The following is an 18,621-nucleotide window of genomic DNA, read 5'->3' as shown; positions in this document are numbered from 1 at the left end:
TTGAAGTCCAAACTCTGAAACAGGTGACCTGGACACAAAGAAGTTCAGATTTTGAAGTCTAAATTCTGAAACAGATGACCTGAACACCAAGAAGTTTAGATTTTGAGGTCTAAACTCTGAAACAGGTGACCTGAGAACAAAGAAGTTTAGATTTTGAAGTCCAAACTCTGAAAGTTTAATTTTCCTGCTCTCATGAGTGTGCTAGTTTGAAGCTAGCAGGAATGTTTTGGTGAGGATTAGATCACAGGCTGTGAAAGAGAAACAGTGCTGATGTCTACTGCACTCATAGGCTTGCTGAGAGGTATAAGAGCAAGAATCCAACCATGGATAAGGCACTTCTGCTTGGCAGCTTTGGGCTGCATTTCTCTCTGTAGCCTCTCTGCTGTCTCTCTGATTAATCCACTTTGCTTCCTAACCCCCTGGCTGAACCTCCATTCTTGCTTGGGACTGGGGTAAGGTAGAGAGGGGTGGGAGAAGGTGGAAGGGCAGTTGGGAGCCCCTGCTGGGGACTCAGGTTTCTGGGAGGGCTGTTGTGTGTCTGTATTACCTTTTACCTTGTCTATTCCTGTCTATAGGGCTGGGTGCTAGGTTGGACTGGATGATCATGGAGGTCGCTTCCAACCTGGATGATTCTATGATTCTATCTGCTTGTATCTTGTGCTAAGCTGTAAATAATAAGCTTCATTCAATTTTCAGAGCCATCTGAGTCTAGTCTGGGTGATTTCCAAAGTGGGAGGGGATGGGGAACACCAAAACCACTGCAATGAGCTACACATTTAACCAGCTACTCTTGCCATTTCATAGAATCCTAGAATAAGTCAGTTGGAAGGGACCACAAGGAGCAGCCAGTTCCACCCCCCCTGCCATGCCCAGGGACACCCTACCCTACAGCAGGCTGCACACAGCCTCAGCCAGCCTGGCCTGAAACACCTCCAGCCATGGGGCCTCAACCACCTCCCTGGGCAACCCATTCCAGCCTCTCCCCACTCTCCTGCTCAACATCTTCCTCCTCACCTCCAGGCTGAATCTCCCCACCTCCAGCTTTGCTCCAAAGCGCTTGCTGGGAAGATGCTCAATGCTGCAGTAGGACTCACAGGCTTGACTTCAGGTGTGTGTGCATAGCCCAGGCAGGGCACATTGCACCTATTTCTTTTTTTGCAGTACAAAAGGACACTTGAAACAAACTTCTTTTACAGCAGCTTTTCTTGAAAACATATTTGCCACCAACAGGCAGAGAGAGGAGAGAGAAAGAGCAGGGCACAGCTGTAGTCATTACTCCTCTCAGAGTCAGCATGGATCAGTGGCTCCCTGAAGCAGGGACCAGCTCTGGTGTGTTTATGCAGTGCCTCAAACAAAGGGGCTCTGCTTTCTGGCAGAGGCCCCAAAGAGTCACGTTAATACAAGCAGCAGTCAGTTACTATGGCTTGGCATTAGGCTGCACTATGGCATTTTCTGCTTTCAAGAGAAGGGAATATTTCAACTGGTGTGAAGGTTTAACTGAGTGGAACAGCATCCCATAGCTGATGTACTGGAGGAGAGCAGTACGTTGGGATAAATGGTGTGTGACTGCAAGCTTTGGAGCACACAGCCTTTGGGGGCTGGGATCAGTTACACAGACACATCTGTGTCACTCTGGCTGCTTTCCAAACAGCTCACTGCTGGAGAATCATACCTGTGTTTATTTGTGGAGGTGAATGGCTTTGTTTTCTACTTTCTTATAACATTTTCTCTCCACAGCTGGTTGGGTTTTGTTTGCTTGGGGTTCTTTATCTTTTGGTTGTTTCTCAGCTGGTTTGATGACTCCACAGCTGGTTGGGTTTTCTTTGCTTGGGGTTCTTTATCTTTTGGCTGTTTCTCAGGGGGTTTGATGACTCCACAGCTGTTGGGTTTTGTTTGCTTTGGGGTTCTTTGTTTTTTGGTTGTTTCTCAGGTGGTTTGATGACTCCACAGCTGGTTGGGTTTTACTTGCTTGGTTTTTGCTTTGGGGTTCTTTGTTTTTTAGTTGTTTCTCAGGTGGTTTGATGACTCCACAGCTGGTTGGGTTTTGCTTGCTTGGTTTTTGCTTTGGGGTTCTTTATCTTTTGGCTGTTTCTCAGCTGGTTTGATGACTCCACAGCTGGTTGGGTTTTGTTTGCTTTGGGGTTCTTTATCTTTTGGTTGTTTCTCATCTGGTTTGATGACTCCACAGCTGGTTGGGTTTTGTTTGCTTTGGGGTTCTTTATCTTTTGGTTGTTTCTCAGCTGGTTTGATGACTCCACAGCTGGTTGGGTTTTGTTTGCTTTGGGGTTCTTTATCTTTTGGTTGTTTCTCAGCTGGTTTGATGACTCCACAGCTGGTTGGGTTTTGTTTGCTTTGGGGTTCTTTATCTTTTGGTTGTTTCTCATCTGGTTTGATGACTCCACAGCTGGTTGGGTTTTGTTTGCTTGGGGTTCTTTATCTTTTGGTTGTTTCTCAGCTGGTTTGATGACTCCACAGCTGGTTGGGTTTTGTTTGCTTGGGGTTCTTTATCTTTTGGTTGTTTCTCAGCTGGTTTGATGACTCCACAGCTGGTTGGGTTTTCTTTGCTTGGGGTTCTTTATCTTTTGGTTGTTTCTCAGGGGGTTTGATGACTCCACAGCTGGTTGGGTTTTGCTTGCTTTGGGGTTCTTTATCTTTTGGCTGTTTCTCAGCTGGTTTGATGACTCCACAGCTGGTTGGGTTTTGTTTGCTTGGTTTGTTTTGGTTTTGCTTTGGGGTTCTTTTTTTTTTTGGGGGGGGGGGGGAGGGGTGTTTTATCAGGTGGTTTGATGACTTTCAGGTCTTATCATCACAGGGATTTAATGCAGAAATGCCTGTTGTGCCCTCTGCACATTGCATTGCTTTTCCAGTAAGACTTCCTGCAACACTTCATGTAACACCATGTCAAAATGACTTTTCCTTCTCCATCCTGGGGACTGAAGTGAAAAGGAGGCTTTAGAGCTGTGGGTTGAGAGGAACTGGTAGTGAAACTTGCAGTGTTTCTTCTGGGTTACTGTGTTCCTCCCACATCCCCAAGCCTGATCTACCTGATGAAGATTGCAGCCAGGGAGTATCCATCCTTAGAATCATAGAATCACAGAATGCCAAGGGGCTGGAAGGCACCTCCAAAGCTCATCCAGTCCAACCCCCCTGCCAGAGCAGAGTCACCTGAGCACAGTCAGAGTCACCTGAGCACAGTCAGAGTCACCTTAGCACAGTCAGAGTCACCTGAGCACAGTCAGAGTCCCCTTAGCACAGTCAGAAACAGCAGCAGGAGCCAGCCACAGAAGTGGTCTCCCCTGCCAAGCGCACAGCAGCCACCCTGGCAAAAAATCCCAACACCCCAGACCCAGGAACTGGAAGCAGCAACTGAAACAGGAAGCCTCTCGTGTTACAGTCTGAACTTCAAGCCCTGTGATGCTCTGCTCCAGCCAGCATTGTCATTTTGAAGCTGGCATGATGGCAGCATGGCATTGAATATCAGCAGCAGATTCGACTCAGCCCACGACAGAGGAGAATGCAAATGGTAGTTCAAAGAGCAAATTGGGTTCACAGGAACCAAGATGAGAGAAGCAGGAAAAGGGATGGAGGGGAAGTGATGTTAATTACAACCACACTTTGCCTGAGACATGTGTTTTTAATTCGTGTCAGCAGCCAAACCCTTCCCCCTCTATTTGAGAGTGGCTTTGTGTGTAGTCACAGAGCAAAAGGAGGGTCTAAGTTAGGGGCTTAGTCGTACAGAAGTAGGTTGTTAATGAAATAAATCAACCTTAGGGCTAGGTGGCAGAATTGGATCTGATACAGAACAGCAGGAGCCCAGCAAACTGTGGCCTTGCTAAGACAGAGCAGAATCACAGAAGCAATCACAGGAACACGCAGGTTGCCAATCCCCTCGAGGTCACCAAGTCCAGCCTAGAACCCTGCTCTAACCATAGCCCCAGGCACCACCTCCAAACCACCTTTAAGCACATCCAGGGTGGGTGACTCCACCACCTCCCTGGGCAGCTCATTCCAGTCCCTGACCACTCTCTCCATGAAAACCTTTTTCCTAATATCCAATCTAAACCTCCCCATTCTCAGCTTGAGGCCATTCCCCCTTGATCTGTCTCCAACCACTGCCCTGGGCAGCTCATTCCAGTCCCTGTCCACTCTCTCCATGAAAACCTTTTTCCTAATATCCAATCTAAACCTCCCCAGCCTCAGCTTGAGGCCATTCCCCCTTGTTCTGTCTCTAATTAGTACCTTTACTGCTACAGGAGTGCAGTATCATAGAATCATAGAATCACAGAATCAGGCAGGTTGGAAGAGACCTCCAAGATCATCCAGGCCAACCTAGCACCCAGCCCTATCCAATCAACCAGACCATGGCACTAAGTGCCTCAGCCAGCCTTTTCTTGAGCACCTGCAGGGACAGTGCCTCCACCACCTCCCTGGGCAGCCCATTCCAATGCCAATCACTCTCTCTGTGAAGAACTTCTTCCTAACATCCAGCCTATATGAACTCCTCTGACTGTAATACTGACTCACTCACTCCAAGTTCTGATTACAGGTTCTGATGTGAGGGGGCAACTGATTTACTTTAGTCAACCCCCCAGAGGGTGACGTTTCTGCCTCCAAAACCACCTCACCCTCAACCTCTAGTGCCCTGTATCTGTTGTGCAAGGGCAACTGAGGAGGTGAGAGGGGCTGGAAGGCTTTTCCCTTCCCTTCTGACAGGCACCTGTGTCCATTCTCCCTCGTTTCTTGGGTCACCTCCCTCTGCTAAGGGGGTCTGCAGAGCCTGGTGCCATAAATCCAGCTCCCTTTCACATTCCCTTATCGCCCTTAGCCTTTCCACTTCATCCTTCAGTTCAGCATCGAGGTCAAGCAGACCATTGATCTGCTCACACCTAATGCAGGCATTTTCTCTGCCACCTTCAGCTTTGAGTGCCAGGCTCCAACACTCATCACATCCTTTCCTACTTTTCTTTATAAGGAGAAGAATGTAAATGTGTTAAAGATCATGTCCCACGCACAAATGAACCCTCTCAGCAGTCACCAAGACCCAAGCCAAGCCAATCCAGGCCCACTTTGCCTCTGCTAGAGAAGACAAGGAAAGCTCCTGTCACAAAGACAGAGCAGCCTTTGAGTATTTGGCTCCAGGAGTGCAACCCTAAGATGTTTTCATAAATCACAGCCAATGATTTTCACTCCTGCTCAAGTATTGAGACAGTGTTAAAATATATTTTCTGTGCTGTAAAAAGGAAAATAAATGAATCCTGGCTCAGCAGCAACATTTTCTACATGATGGCTTTCCACAGGTACAGAAGGCCTGCAGTGGCTCTGCTGACCCACAAGGGATGTTCTGTCAGTCCTGTGCAATAGCTTTGCTGATGATCTGCACCAGGGGATTGAGTTCAGCATCAGTGAGTTTGCAGATGACACCAAGCTAGGAGCAGCTGTGGAGCTGTTGGAGGGTAGGAGAGCCCTGCAGAGGGACTCTTCTGCCAGGCAACCAGCAACAGAACAAGGGGACACAGTGTGAAGTTGTGCTGGGGGAGGTCTAGGCTGGATGTTAGGAGGAAGTTGTTGTCAGAGAGAGTGAGTCACCATCCCTGGAGGTGTTGAAGCCATGCCTGGATGAGGCACTTAGTGCCATGGTCTAGTTGAGAGGACAGGGCTGGGTGCTAGGTTGGCCTGGATGAACCTGCCTGATTCTATGACTCTGTTCTGTAATTCTATTTCCTGGCTCACACACCTGTTGCCTATTTCACTTTGCAGCTGGGTGGTAGATCTGCTCTCACTCACAGAACTGGTGCATGGTGTAGTGCTGGTGACAACAGACAGTGCATCATTTTGAGGGCATTTTGATGGTATGGAGCACTGCTCAGCAGAGGAACCTTTTGCATGCCCTTCCTGTGGCCATGTGCCACAAGGAGTAAAAACCTGGCTAGAGCCCTTTCATAGAATCATAGAATCAACCAGGTTGGAAGAGACCTCCAAGATCATCCAGCCCAACCTAGCACCCAGCCCTAGCCAATCAACCAGACCATGGCACTAAGTGCCTCATCCAGGCTTTGCTTCAACACCTCCAGGGACAGATCAAGTTCCCACAGACTCTACTGTGCATGGACCTCAAAGATCAAAGCATTGCCCTTGTGTGCTGGTTTGAGCTAATTGGAATGTTCCACTGAGAGAAATTAGATTATAGGCTGTGAAAAGAAAACAATGCTGATGTGTACTTCACTCATAGGTTTGCTGAGACATATAAAAGCGAGGACACAAACACAGATGAGCAGTTGGTGTCTCTCCCTGGCTTCTGCTGTATGAACTGCTTCTGCCTGACCCTGCACATAACCCAACTAATCATCTCCTTCTAACCCCCCCTTGCTGATTCTAACAACTCACCTTGCACATAAGGCAGATTCTGGGATAAGGTGGAGAGGAGGTAGGTATAGGCTGGATGTTAGGAGGAAGTTCTTCACAGAGAGAGTGATTGGCATTGGAATGGGCTGCCCAGGGGGGTGGTGGAGGCACCGTCCCTGGAGGTGTTGAAGCAAAGCCTGCCTGAGGCACTTAGTGCCATGGTCTGGTTGACTGGCTAGGGCTGGGTGTTAGGTTGGACTGGATGAGCTTGGAGGTCTCTTCCAACCTGGTTGATTCTATGAGTCTATGAAAGAAGGTGGAAGGGTGGTTGGGAGCCCCTCCTGGGCACTCTGATTTCTGGGAGGGGTCTTGTGTTTCTGTATTACTTTCAATTTGTATATGACTGCGCACAGCTGCAAGTATTTGTAATCTATTGTAACTATCTGCTTGTATCTTGTGCTAAGCTGTGAATAGAAAGCTTCATTCCTTAACTTCCAGCCTGCTGAGCCTAGTCTGGGTGAACTCACTACAGGTGACACCCAGAACCACTACGCTTGGCCATTCGAGAGAGCAGGACAGCAAATGCTCTAAACATCCTGACTTGTCCTAGGTGTTTATCAGTGTTACAGCCACAAGCTGTGTAGGGAGCCTGAGAAGAGCACAGGAGATAGAAGGAGCCTAACAGTAAGCACAGTGACTGCAGCCCTTCAGCCCGAAGTTGCTGGGATGTCTGGCTTTGCTGCTGAAAACAGTATCCCAGTATCACCAAGGTTGGAAGAGACCTCACAGATCATCAAGTCCAACCCTTTACCACAGAGCTCAAGGCCAGACCATGGCACCAAGTGCCACGTCCAATCCTGCCTTGAACAGCTCCAGGGACGGCGACTCCACCACCTCCCCGGGCAGCCCATTCCAGTGTCCAATGACTCTCTCAGGGAAGAACTTTCTCCTCACCTCCAGCCTAAATTTCCCCTGGCACAGCTTGAGGCTGTGTCCTCTTGTTCTGGTGCTGGCCACCTGAGAGAAGAGAGCAACCTCCTCCTGGCCACAACCTCCCCTCAGGTAGTTGTAGACAGCAATAAGGTCTCCCCTGAGCCTCCTCTTCTCCAGGCTAACCAATCCCAGCTCCCTCAGCCTCTCCTCGTAGGGCTGTGCTCAAGGCCTCTCCCCAGCCTCGTCGCCCTTCTCTGGACACGCTCAAGCATCTCAATGTCTCTCCTAAACTGGGGGGCCCAGAACTGAACACAGCACTCAAGGTGTGGTCTAACCAGTGCAGAGTACAGGGGCAGAATGACCTCCCTGCTCCTGCTGGCCACACTGCTCCTGATGCAGGCCAGGATGCCACTGGCTCTCTTGGCCACCTGGGCACACTGCTGGTTCATGTTCAGGTGGGTATCAATCAGCACCCCCAGATCCCTCTCTGTTTGGCTGCTCTCAGCCACTCTGACCCCAGCTTGTATCTCTGCATGGGGTTGTTGTGGCCAAAGTGCAGCACCCTGCACTTGGAGCTATTGAATGCCATCCCCTTGGACTCTGCCCATCTGTCCAGGTGGTCAAGGTCCTGCTGCAGAGCCCTTCTGCCCTCCAACCCAGCTACATCTGCCCCCAGCTTGGTGTCATCTGCAAACTTGCTGATGACTGACTCCATGCCCTCATCCAGATCATCTATGAAGATGTTAAAGAGGATGGGGCCCAGCACTGAAACGTTCCAGGCACTTTGTGTAAGCCAGGAATCCCAAGAACAACAGCCAAGGCTTGAGGACTGGGCAAAGCCACAGCAAGTCACAGGGTACAGAGGCAAGCAGAGCCTGCTGGGCACGGCTGTATCTAGCTGAGCAGTGACCTGGTCAGTGTGCTGGAAATGAGAGGGGGATCTGAAGTATCCTGTTTCGGACTCCTCTGTTGCATAAACACAAGAGATGACTGTACTCTGGTATGCAGCTGTTGATGAATTGCAGGGACCTTCAGAGGCCAGCAGCACTGGCTGGCAAGAGAAAGAAAAGAGCATAAATCCCTTCTGCTGAACCCTAAGGAAAGGCTGCCTGCAGAGGCCTTCAGCAGAGGTGAGGACACAGCCTCAATTACTCTGGGACCCCTGCCCACACGGCTCTGCTTGGGCTCACAAAGTGAAACCCAGGCAGCTGCTAGAAAAGATGCAGCTGCCATTTAATAGCTGCAGGCTCTTTTGGCTGACTGGAAACTTGCTTGCAATGCCCCATCATTTGAGCAGACCTCTAGAAAGCAGAGTTACACAGCACTCACTGGGCTACAGCTGCAATATTTAATCTCCAATCGTTACAGGAGGATGCATTATTGCATTGAAGCTATCTGCACTTCCAACCCAGGAAAGAGTTTGGCAACCTGGCTTTTGCACTAATGCATTCACTCACAGCATTATGGAGCTAAAAGGAAGAGCTATGCACAACCATCCATAGAAACATTTCATACAATCAAGCAGGTTGGAAGAGACCTCCAAGATCATCCAGGCCAACCTAGCACCCAGCCCTAGACAATCAACCAGACCATGGCACTAAGTGCCTCAGCCAGCCTCCTCTTAAACACCTCCAGGGATGGTGCCTCCACCACCTCCCTGGGCAGCCCATTCCAATGCCAATCACTCTCTGACAACAACTTCCTCCTAACATCCAGCCTAGACCTCCCCTGGCACAACTTCACACTGTGTCCCCTTGTTCTATTGCTGGTTGCCTGGCAGAAGAGACCAACCCCACCTGCCTACAGCCTCCCTTCAGGTAGTTGTAGACAGCAATGAGCTCTGCCCTGAGCCTCCTCTGCTGCAGGCTGCACACCCCCAGCTCCCTCAGCCTCTCCTCACAGGGCTGTGCTCCAGGCCCCTCACCAGCTTCATCACCCTTCTCTGGACACCTTCCAGCACCTCAACATCTCTCTTGACTTGAGGAGCCCAGAACTGGACACAGCACTCAAGATGTGGCCTGAACAGTGCTGAGCACAGGGGCAGAAGAACCTCCCTTGTCCTGCTGGCCACACTGCTCCTGATGCAGGCCAGGATGCCATTGGCTCTCTTGGCCACCTGAGCACACTGCTGGCTCATCACAGGATGTTAGGAGCTAGAAAGGACCCAAGGAGATCATTGATGTCATGTTCAGCTGCTCTTTACCAGCACCCCCAGGTCTCTCTCCGCCTGCCTGCTCTCAGCCACTCTATTCCCATCCCGTAGTGCTGCTTGGGGTTGTTGTGGCTAAAGTGCAGAACCCTGCACTTGGCCTTGTTCAATCTCATCCCATTGGCCTCTGCCCACCCATCCAGCCTGGCAAGGTCCCTCTGTAGTTCAAAGGACCTGTCAGTACTAGGTTGAAGGTTGAACTGGATGATCTTTGATGTCTCTTCCAACCAGATGCATTCTCTGCTTCTGCAGTACTCCTTAAACATTATGAGGAGAGGCTGAGGGAGCTGGGGGTGTGCAGCCTAGAGAAGAGGAGGCTCAGGAGTGACCTCATTGCTGTCTACAACTACCTGAAGGGACATTGTAGCCAGGTGGGGGGTGGCCTCTTCTGCCAGGCAACCAGCAATAGAACAAGGGGACACAGTCTGAAGTTGTGCCAGGGGAGGTCTAGGCTGGATGTGAGGAGGAAGTTCCTGGCAGAGAGAGTGATTGGCATTGGAATGGGCTGCCCAGGGAGGTGGTGGAGTCACCATCCTTGGAGGTGTTCAAGAAAAGCCTGGCTAAGGCACTTAGTGCCATGGTCTAGTTGACTGGATAGGGCTGGGTGCTAGGTTGGCCTGGATGAGCTTGGAGGTCTCTTCCAACCTGGCTGATTCTATGTTTTGTCCGACAGGTGGCGCCAGTGGCAGTCTGCAGGCTCCGTCCCAGGCTGTGGTTCCATAGCCCCAGCGCCTTAGGCTGCCAGGGAGCCATGGGCACCACAGCTGCCTTGTGGAACACATGTAGCTTCATTATGCCTGCTTGCTGGCAGAGCTGCTTTAAAGTACATGCACATTGGTGCAGTCCCTCTCTTCAGGAGGCTGAAGCAGGTCTCACCTTTAACAGACACTCTCAAACCCTACTGAAGTATGTAACTGAAGGAGTGCAGAGTGAGTCAAGCCCATCTGTAACAGAAAGTTAGATGAGGTAAACTGGCATGCAGTCTGAAGTTAAATACATGTACATTGTGCATGGTACATGTGAACTACAGGTCTGTTGTTCTGTGAGTCCATACAAGTTATACTACTCTTTATTTCCTCATTTTCTACACCTTACTTGAGTTATCTTCAACACCTGTAGAGAAGAGCTTCATCTTCTGAGCTTCTGCATGGCACCATCTCAAAGAAACAACTTAGGTCTTTCAAGGAGGTTATTCTGCCCCTGTGCTCAGCACTGCTCAGGACACATCTTGAGTGCTGTGTCCAGTTCTGGGCTCCTCAGTTCAAGAGAGATGTTGAGGTGCTGGAAGGTGTCCAGAGAAGGGCAGCAAGGCTGGTGAGGGGCCTGGAGCACAGCCCTGTGAGGAGAGGCTGAGGGAGCTGGGGGTGTGCAGCCTGCAGAAGAGGAGGCTCAGGGCAGAGCTCATTGCTGTCTACAGCTACCTGAAGGGAGGTTGTAGCCAGGTGAGGTTGGGCTCTTCTCCTAGGCACCCAGTGACAGAACAAGAGGACACAGCCTCAGGCTGAGCCAGGGCAGGTTTATGCTGGATGTTAGGAAGAAGTTCTTTATGGAAAGAGTGATTGGCATTGGAATGGGCTGCCCAGGGAGGTGGTGGAGGCACCATCGCTGGAGGTGTTTAAGAGGAGGCTGGATGAGGCACTTAGTGCCATGGCTTAGTTAATTAGAAGGTGTTAGGTGTTAGGTTGGACTCGATGATCTTGAAGGTCTTTTCCTCCCTGATTAATTCTTTGATTCTTTAATGTGGACTTGAACATAGGATAGAAGAGATTAAGACTTTGGCATCTTAGTCCTTTAACTGAATTATTTTTGCCTGGAAACATCCTTCTGTTTGGACTTTAAAGACATGTCCTCTGGTATGATAAAGCTACAGCTCTCCTAAATAACCTTCAGCTCTCTCCCTGTCTCTTCCCAGGCAACCAGCACCAGAAGAAGGGGACACAGTCTCAAGTTGTGCCGGGGTAGGTCTAGGCTGGATGTTAGGAGGAAGTTGTTGTCAGAGAGAGTGATTGGCATTGGAATGGGCTGCCCAGGGAGGTGGTGGAGTCACCATCCCTGGAGGTGTTGAAGCAAATCCTGGATGGGGCACTTAGTGCCATGGTCTGGTTGACTGGCTAGGGCTGGGTGCTAGGTTGTGCTGGATGAGCTTGGAGGTCTCTTCCAACCTGCTTGATTCTATGATTCTATGATTCTTCTCTTCTCCAGACTAAGCAGCCCCAGGTCCCTCAGCCTCTCCTCATAGGCCATGCCCTCCAGTCCCCTCATCATCCTCACAGCCCTCTGCTGGACCCTCTCTCTTCTCATTTCAGGCCTTCACAGTCTCTTCATGGCTTTGCTTTCTCTTTTCTCCTGACATAATGAAACACCCTGGAAAACTTCACTGGCAAAATGTCTGTTACCGTTCATTTTACTTCCTTTGCTTTCCCAGGAGTTGTCTATGATCTTTCAAAATCTGTCTTCTGTTTACAATTGCTTAAACAATTTTTCCCCCCACTGGATTGATTTCTTCATCTTCACCTTGAATAAAAAGATCCATGCCAGCCCCTTGTGCACCTTGAGATTTGTTCCCAAGTGTCCTGTGGATGAATTGATTTGCCAGCCACAAGCCTCCAGTGGCTACATGGCCAGAGGAGCTTCCCTTAGCCAGCTGGCAGAGGGAAGAGAGACATTCCAGGAGAGCTTCTTGCCTCCAAATGCCCAGTGCTCCCACCCCCTCTTCAGCAAACAAATAGCTTTTGTAGCATGCCTGGAAGCACATCAAATCGAGGCTATTTTGAACCAAGGGAAAGGAATTGATTCCAGGCTCCTGGGGCTTCGACTGACAATAGAGAGCTGTCAGACCCTTCCTCTTTGTAAGGAGTGGATCCAGATCAAACTCTGCCACCAGCCACACAGTGTTGTATTTTGTGGGTCTCTCTGAAGTACTTGCTTTGAGATCTTTGTGGGGGACTCACTGTTCAGAGGGTGATATCCAGGTTGAATGAACTAGTCCACTTAGAATCATAGAATCATAGCATCAACCAGGTTGGAAGAGACCTCCAAGCTCAGCCAGTCCAACCTAGCACCCAGCCCTGTCCAGTCAACCAGACCATGGCACTAAGTGTTAGATAGTGTTAGATAGGATTGTCCTGCTCGGGTAGGGGGGTTGGACTCGATGATCTCCTTGGGTCCCCTCCAACCCCTAACATTCTGTGATCATCCTGTGATCCTGTGAAGTGCCTCAGGCTTTTCTTGAACACCAACAGGGGTGGTGACTCCACCACCTCCCTGGGCAGCCCATTCCAATGCCAATCACTCTCTCTGACAACAACTTCCTCCTAACATCCAGCCTAGACCTCCCCTGCCACAACTTGAGACTGTGTCCCCTTGTTCTATTGCTGCTTGCCTGGGAGAAGAGACCAACCCCACCTGGCTACAGCCTCCCTGCAGGGAGTTGTAGACAGCAATGAGCTCTGCCCTGAGCCTCCTCTTCTGCAGGCTGCACACCCCCAGCTCCCTCAGCCTCTCTTTACAGGGCTGTGCTCCAGGCCCCTCACCAGCTTCCTTGCCCTTCTCTGGACACCTTCCAGCACCTCAACATCTCTCTTGAATGGAGGAGCCCAGAACTGGACACAGCACTCAAGGTGTGTCCTGAGCAGTGCTGAGCACAGGGGCAGAAAAAGCTCCCTTGTCCTGCTGGCCACACTGCTCCTGATAATTACCTATATATAATATCTATATATAAATACCTATATATATATACCTATATAAATATATATATATATATATATATATAATATATATATATACCTATATATATATACCTATATAAATATATGCCTAGATATAAATACTTATATATATACCTATATAAATACCTATCTATATATACCTATATAAATATATGCCTAGATATAAATACTTATATATATACCTATATAAATACCTATATAAAGGTAATACTTCAGTTGCTATAGTGGGAAGCCTTGGAGGAAAATGGAATGAAACTTATGAGCTGCAAGTTAGCTCAAGAAATTCTCAACTGGAGTAGGTGTTGATGCTCATTTTTGGTTCCTTATTGCCTGGCTAAGTGAAGGAAATCTCCCCCATGCAAATAATTCCCTGCACTGCAGAGGCTGCCTCTAGACCTGTGTTCACATACTCACACAGACCACAAGCAGGGTGCAGTTAACAGCAAGCTTCCAAGTGATTTGAAAAGGCTCAACTCAGAATTTGACAAGAGCTGAAATGTACCCTGGAAGGGAAGATAGGAGCATTGGGACTCTGGGTTTAAACTGGCAGAGGGGAGATTCAAATTAGATGTTAGGAAAGGGTTCCTTACAGTGAGAGTGGTGAGAGGCTGGAATGGGTTGCCCAGGGAGGTGGTTGAGGCCCCATGGCTGGAGGTGTTTGAGGCCAGGCTGGCTGAGGCTGTGTGCAGCCTGCTCTAGGGTAGGGTGTCCCTGGGCATGGCAGGGGGGTTGGAACCAGATGATCATTCCTGTACCTCAACATGTCTCTTGAATTGAGGAGCCTAGAACTGGATGCAATGCTCAAGGTGTGGCCTCCTCTTCTACTCAATCCATCACAGTATCACAGTATCCCAGTATCATCAAGGTTGGAAGAGACCTCACAGATCATCAAGTCCAACCCTTTACCACAGAGCTCATTATTAACATCATCAATGTGTGTGCTGAATTGTGCCAGTTAAGCCTGGTAATTCCATTATGTTCCTTTTCCAGACTGATCCAGTGAGAACTTTTGGAAGACCTTAACCCAGAAGATAGGAACAAAACCTACAGAGCACACAAGTCCCAGAAGCAGTAGATTTTCACATATAAAGCCTAGGGATGAAGTCTGTCTTTCGTGCTGGGGAATTTTGTGCCAGCTTGTTGAATCTGAGAGCAGGGAGCACATCTTTTTTAATTAAATTCTTTTTTTTTTTTTTTTGGGTTAAATTCCACTCATGCCAAACAAAAACAATCCATGAAAAACAAAAGGACAATGCTTTGTATTAAATCCTGGAGTTACTGCGGGGAGGGGAAACGAGGAACCATTTATCAGGAGATTTATAACCAAAGCAAAGGGATCAAAGTTAAGTGAAAGCCTTGAGAAATATTTCTGTCTGAGGCAGAAAAATCTTTTTCTGCTTAGCTAGCATCAGTGTAAGCCTGTGCAGGGAATGAAACTCCATTCATCACTCGTTGTTTCGTGGCTGCTTGATTAAACATCACGCTGATGAGATTTCTTCTCCAGGTGACCGGTGGAAAGTGGCTGCAGCAAAGCAGGAGCCAACAGCTGCCATGCATCTTACTTCATGCCTAGAATCATGGAAACACAGAATCCTCACAGAGAGAGTGGTTGGCATTGGAATGGGCTGCCCAGGGAGGCGGTCGAGTTGCTGTCCCTGGAGGTGTTCAAGAAAAGACTTCATGGGGCACTTAGTGCCATGGTCTGGTTGATTGGCTAGGGCTGGGTGCTAGGTTGGGCTGGATGATCTTGGAGGTCTCTTCCAACCTGGTTGATTCTATGATTCTATGATTCTTTCTTCAGCTCCCATTTGGACATCTTTTCCAACCTGATTCATAGAATCAGTCAGGGTTGGAAGGGACCACAAGGATCAGCCAGTTCCAACCCCCCTGACATGCCCAGGGACACCCTACCCTAGAGCAGGCTGCACACAGCCTCAGCCAGCCTGGCCTCAACCACCTCCCTGGGCAACCCATTCCAGCCTCTCACCACTCTCATGCTCAACAACTTCCTCCTCACATCCAGCCTGAACCTACCCATCTCCAGCTCTGCTCCATTCCCCACAGGCCTGCCACTCCCTGAGAGCCTAAAAAGTCCCTCCCCAGCTTTTTTGTAGCCCCCTTCAGATCCTGGAAGGCCACAAGAAGGTCACCTGGGAGCCTCCTCTTCTGCAGCCTGCACAGCCCCAACTCTTTCAGTCTGTCCTCACAGCAGGCTGCACACCCCCAGCTCCCTCAGCCTCTCCTCACAGGGCTGTGCTCCAGGCCCCTCACCAGCTTCATTGCCCTTCTCTGGACACCTTCCAGCACCTCAACATCTCTCCTGACTTGAGGAGCCCAGAACTGGACACAGCACTCAAGGTGTGGCCTGAGCAGTGCTGAGCACAGGGGCACAAGAACCTCCCTTGTCCTGCTGGCCACACTGCTCCTGAGCCAGGCCAGGATGCCATTGGCTCTCTTGCCCACCTGTGCACACTGCTGCCTCATCTTCAGCTACTCTCTCCCAGCACCCCCAGGTCCCTTTCTTCCTGGCTGCTCTCAGCCACTCTGTCCCCAGCCTGTAGTGCTGCTTGAGGTTGTTGTGGCCAAAGTGCAGAACCCTGCACTTGGCCTTGTTCAGTCTCATCCCATTGGCCTCTGCCCACCCATCCAGCCTGGCCAGGTCCCTCTGCAGGGCTCTCCTACTCTGCAACAGATCAACACCTGCTTCCAGCTTGGTGCCATAGTTTGTTTGCTGAGGAGACCTAAGCTGTGTCAGTATAGATGTCAGTAAGAACACTTCAGTGCATGGCTGTACTTGATCAGTAAATGTGTGCAGGGACACTGGGAGGATGTCAGCTTTTCAGCTAGCTGCTGATACAAAGAGGTCTAATTTATGCATTGGAGCTCCCCAAAGGACACAAGCAATGGCCCAAAAGTCATAAATTAGAATCCTTAGCTAGGGGACAGACTGTTTAGTTGAGGCAGAGGTCCAATTTTCAGAGCTGAAAAATACTTCTGGTTTCATTTACCATGAAAGGAATTTGGAGAGGACAGGAGAAGAGAGTTGATGATGGATAGTGATGCAGATAGATGGAGAAGCAGGCAAAAGGTGTTTGCATTGTAATAGGAGAATGGATTAAAAGAACACATTGTTGCTTTTCCTCTGCCTGTTCCAGTGTCAGAGGAGCACACAGTTCTTATTAAATTAAGGAGAACTGATCTGATTTTCCTTGCTGAGAAATCAAGTGCCAGTGGGTAGTGCATGCAGCATGAATACTGGAGGAGAAGCAAGGAAGAGCTGCTCTTGTACAGTCAGCTTCAGCTCTGGGTATCTCCCTCCTGAGGAACATTTTGCCATGGCTGCAATCGCTCATACAACTGACCCCTCACACTTTCCATTCCCCTAAGCTGTGCAGACTCACACATGACATTTCTGCTATTAGTAATTTGTTGTTTGGATGCTTTTGCTGTCTACATAAAACAAATACTGTAGTTAAATTCAATGCTTATACAGCAAAAATGCCTCCCTCAATCGCTCTGTGGAACACCTGGGAGGAGGGAAGCAAGAACTCTGTGCTCATTGACTTCCTTTAGAGGCCTTCTTTCATACTGAGCCCAACCAAACAGTTATGCAGTCTGGAAAGTATTACATTTCAGGAAGTCTGGAGTTCTGGAAGTGCTACCCAGCCATGAGGCACTGCAAAGCTATTTAAATACTTCTCCTGGGTCTCCTTTTATGGACATCAGACAGCACAGGCAGAAATATAGGAAGGAAAAAAAGCCCCACACTACAAAAAGCAACAGAAAGGAAGCATCCCTAAAAGCAATAGAAAGCAAGCATCCTTAAAAGGAATAGAGAGCAAGCACCCCTAAAAGGAATAGAAAGCAAGATTCCAAAGGAATAGAGAGCAAGCATCCCTAAAAGCAATAGAGAGCAAGCACCCCTAAAAGCAATAGAAAGCAAGCATCCCTAAAAGGAATAGAGAGCAAGCATCCCTAAAAGCAATAGAGAGCAAGCACCCCTACAAGCAATAGAAAGCAAGCATCCCTAAAAGGAATAGAGAGCAAGCATCCCTAAAAGCAATAGAGAGCAAGCACCCCTAAAAGCAGTAGAGAGCAAGCATCCCTAAAAGGAATAGAGAGCAAGCATCCCTAAAAGGAATAGAGAGCAAGCATCCCTGAAAGCAATAGAGAGCAAGCACCCCTAAAAGCAGTAGAGAGCAAGCATCCCTAAAAGGAATAGAAAGCAAGCATCCCTAAAAGCAACAGAGAGCAAGCATCCCTAAAAGCAATAGAGAGCAAGCATCCCTAAAAGGAATAGAGAGCAAGCATCCCTAAAAGCAATAGAGAGCAAGCACCCCTAAAAGCAGTAGAGAGCAAGCATCCCTAAAAGGAATAGAAAGCAAGCATCCCTAAAAGCAACAGAGAGCAAGCATCCCTAAAAGCAATAGAGAGCAAGCACCCCTAAAAGCAACAGGAAGCAGTAGAAAGCAAGCATCCCTAAAAGGAATAGAGAGCAAGCATCCCTAAAAGGAATAGAGAGCAAGCATCCCTAAAAGCAATAGAGAGCAAGCATCCCTAAAAGGAATAGAGAGCAAGCATCCCTAAAAGGAATAGAAAGCAAGCACCCCTAAAAGCAACAGAGAGCAAGCATCCCTAAAAGCCACAGAGAGCAAGCACCTCTAAAAGCAATAGAGAGCAAGCATCCCTAAAAGCAATAGAGAGCAAGCACCTCTAAAAGCAATAGAGAGCAAGCACCCCTAAAAGCAATAGAGAGCAAGCATCCCTAAAAGCAATAGAGAGCAAGCATCCCTAAAAGCAATAGAGAGCAAGCACCCCTAAAAGCAATAGAGAGCAAGTACCCCTAAAAGCAATAGAGAGCAAGCATCCCTAAAAGCAATAGAGAGCAAGCATCCCTAAAAGCAATAGAGAGCAAGCATCCCTAAAAGCAATAGAGAGCAAGCATCCCTAAAAGCAATAGAGAGCAAGCATCCCTAAAAGCAATAGAAAGCAAGCATCCCTAAAAGCAACAGAGAGCAAGCACCCCTAAAAGCAATAGAGAGCAAGCATCCCTAAAAGCAATAGAGAGCAAGCACCCCTAAAAGCAATAGAGAGCAAGCATCCCTAAAAGCAATAGAGAGCAAGCACCCCTAAAAGCAACAGAGAGCAAGCATCCCTAAAAGCAATAGAGAGCAAGCACCCCTAAAAGCAATAGAAAGCAAGCATCCCTAAAAGCAATAGGAAGCAGTAGAAAGCAAGCATCCCTAAAAGCCATAAAGAGCAAGCAGTGTTCCAAGTCCTTCCACAAACTTGGAACACAAATTATCTGAACCATTCTGATTAGTTCTTCTGGTTCAGTGTTTCAAGTCCTTCCACAAACCTGGAATACAGCTAATCTGAACCATTCTACTTAGTGCTTCTAGTTCAGTG

At 48.7% G+C, this 18,621-nt stretch overlaps 1 long non-coding RNA gene across 1 annotated transcript in view; it reads left to right on the top strand.

Annotated features, from left to right (window-relative positions):
- LOC135189436 (uncharacterized) overlaps window positions 1-14,660 on the top strand; it is a 28,777-nt gene extending 14,117 nt beyond the window's left edge. Inside the window, exon 3 of the long non-coding RNA XR_010308079.1 lies at window positions 14,203-14,660. This is a non-coding gene — a long non-coding RNA (uncharacterized LOC135189436). The remainder of the gene's footprint in view (window positions 1-14,202) is intronic.
- Window positions 14,661-18,621: the final 3,961 nt, after the last annotated feature.

Source organism: Pogoniulus pusillus, chromosome 32 (genome assembly GCF_015220805.1).
Source record: "Pogoniulus pusillus isolate bPogPus1 chromosome 32, bPogPus1.pri, whole genome shotgun sequence".
NCBI lineage: Eukaryota > Metazoa > Chordata > Aves > Piciformes > Lybiidae > Pogoniulus > Pogoniulus pusillus.
Note: the sequence above shows the minus strand (reverse complement) of the source record. Positions and strands in the feature narration are given on the sequence as shown.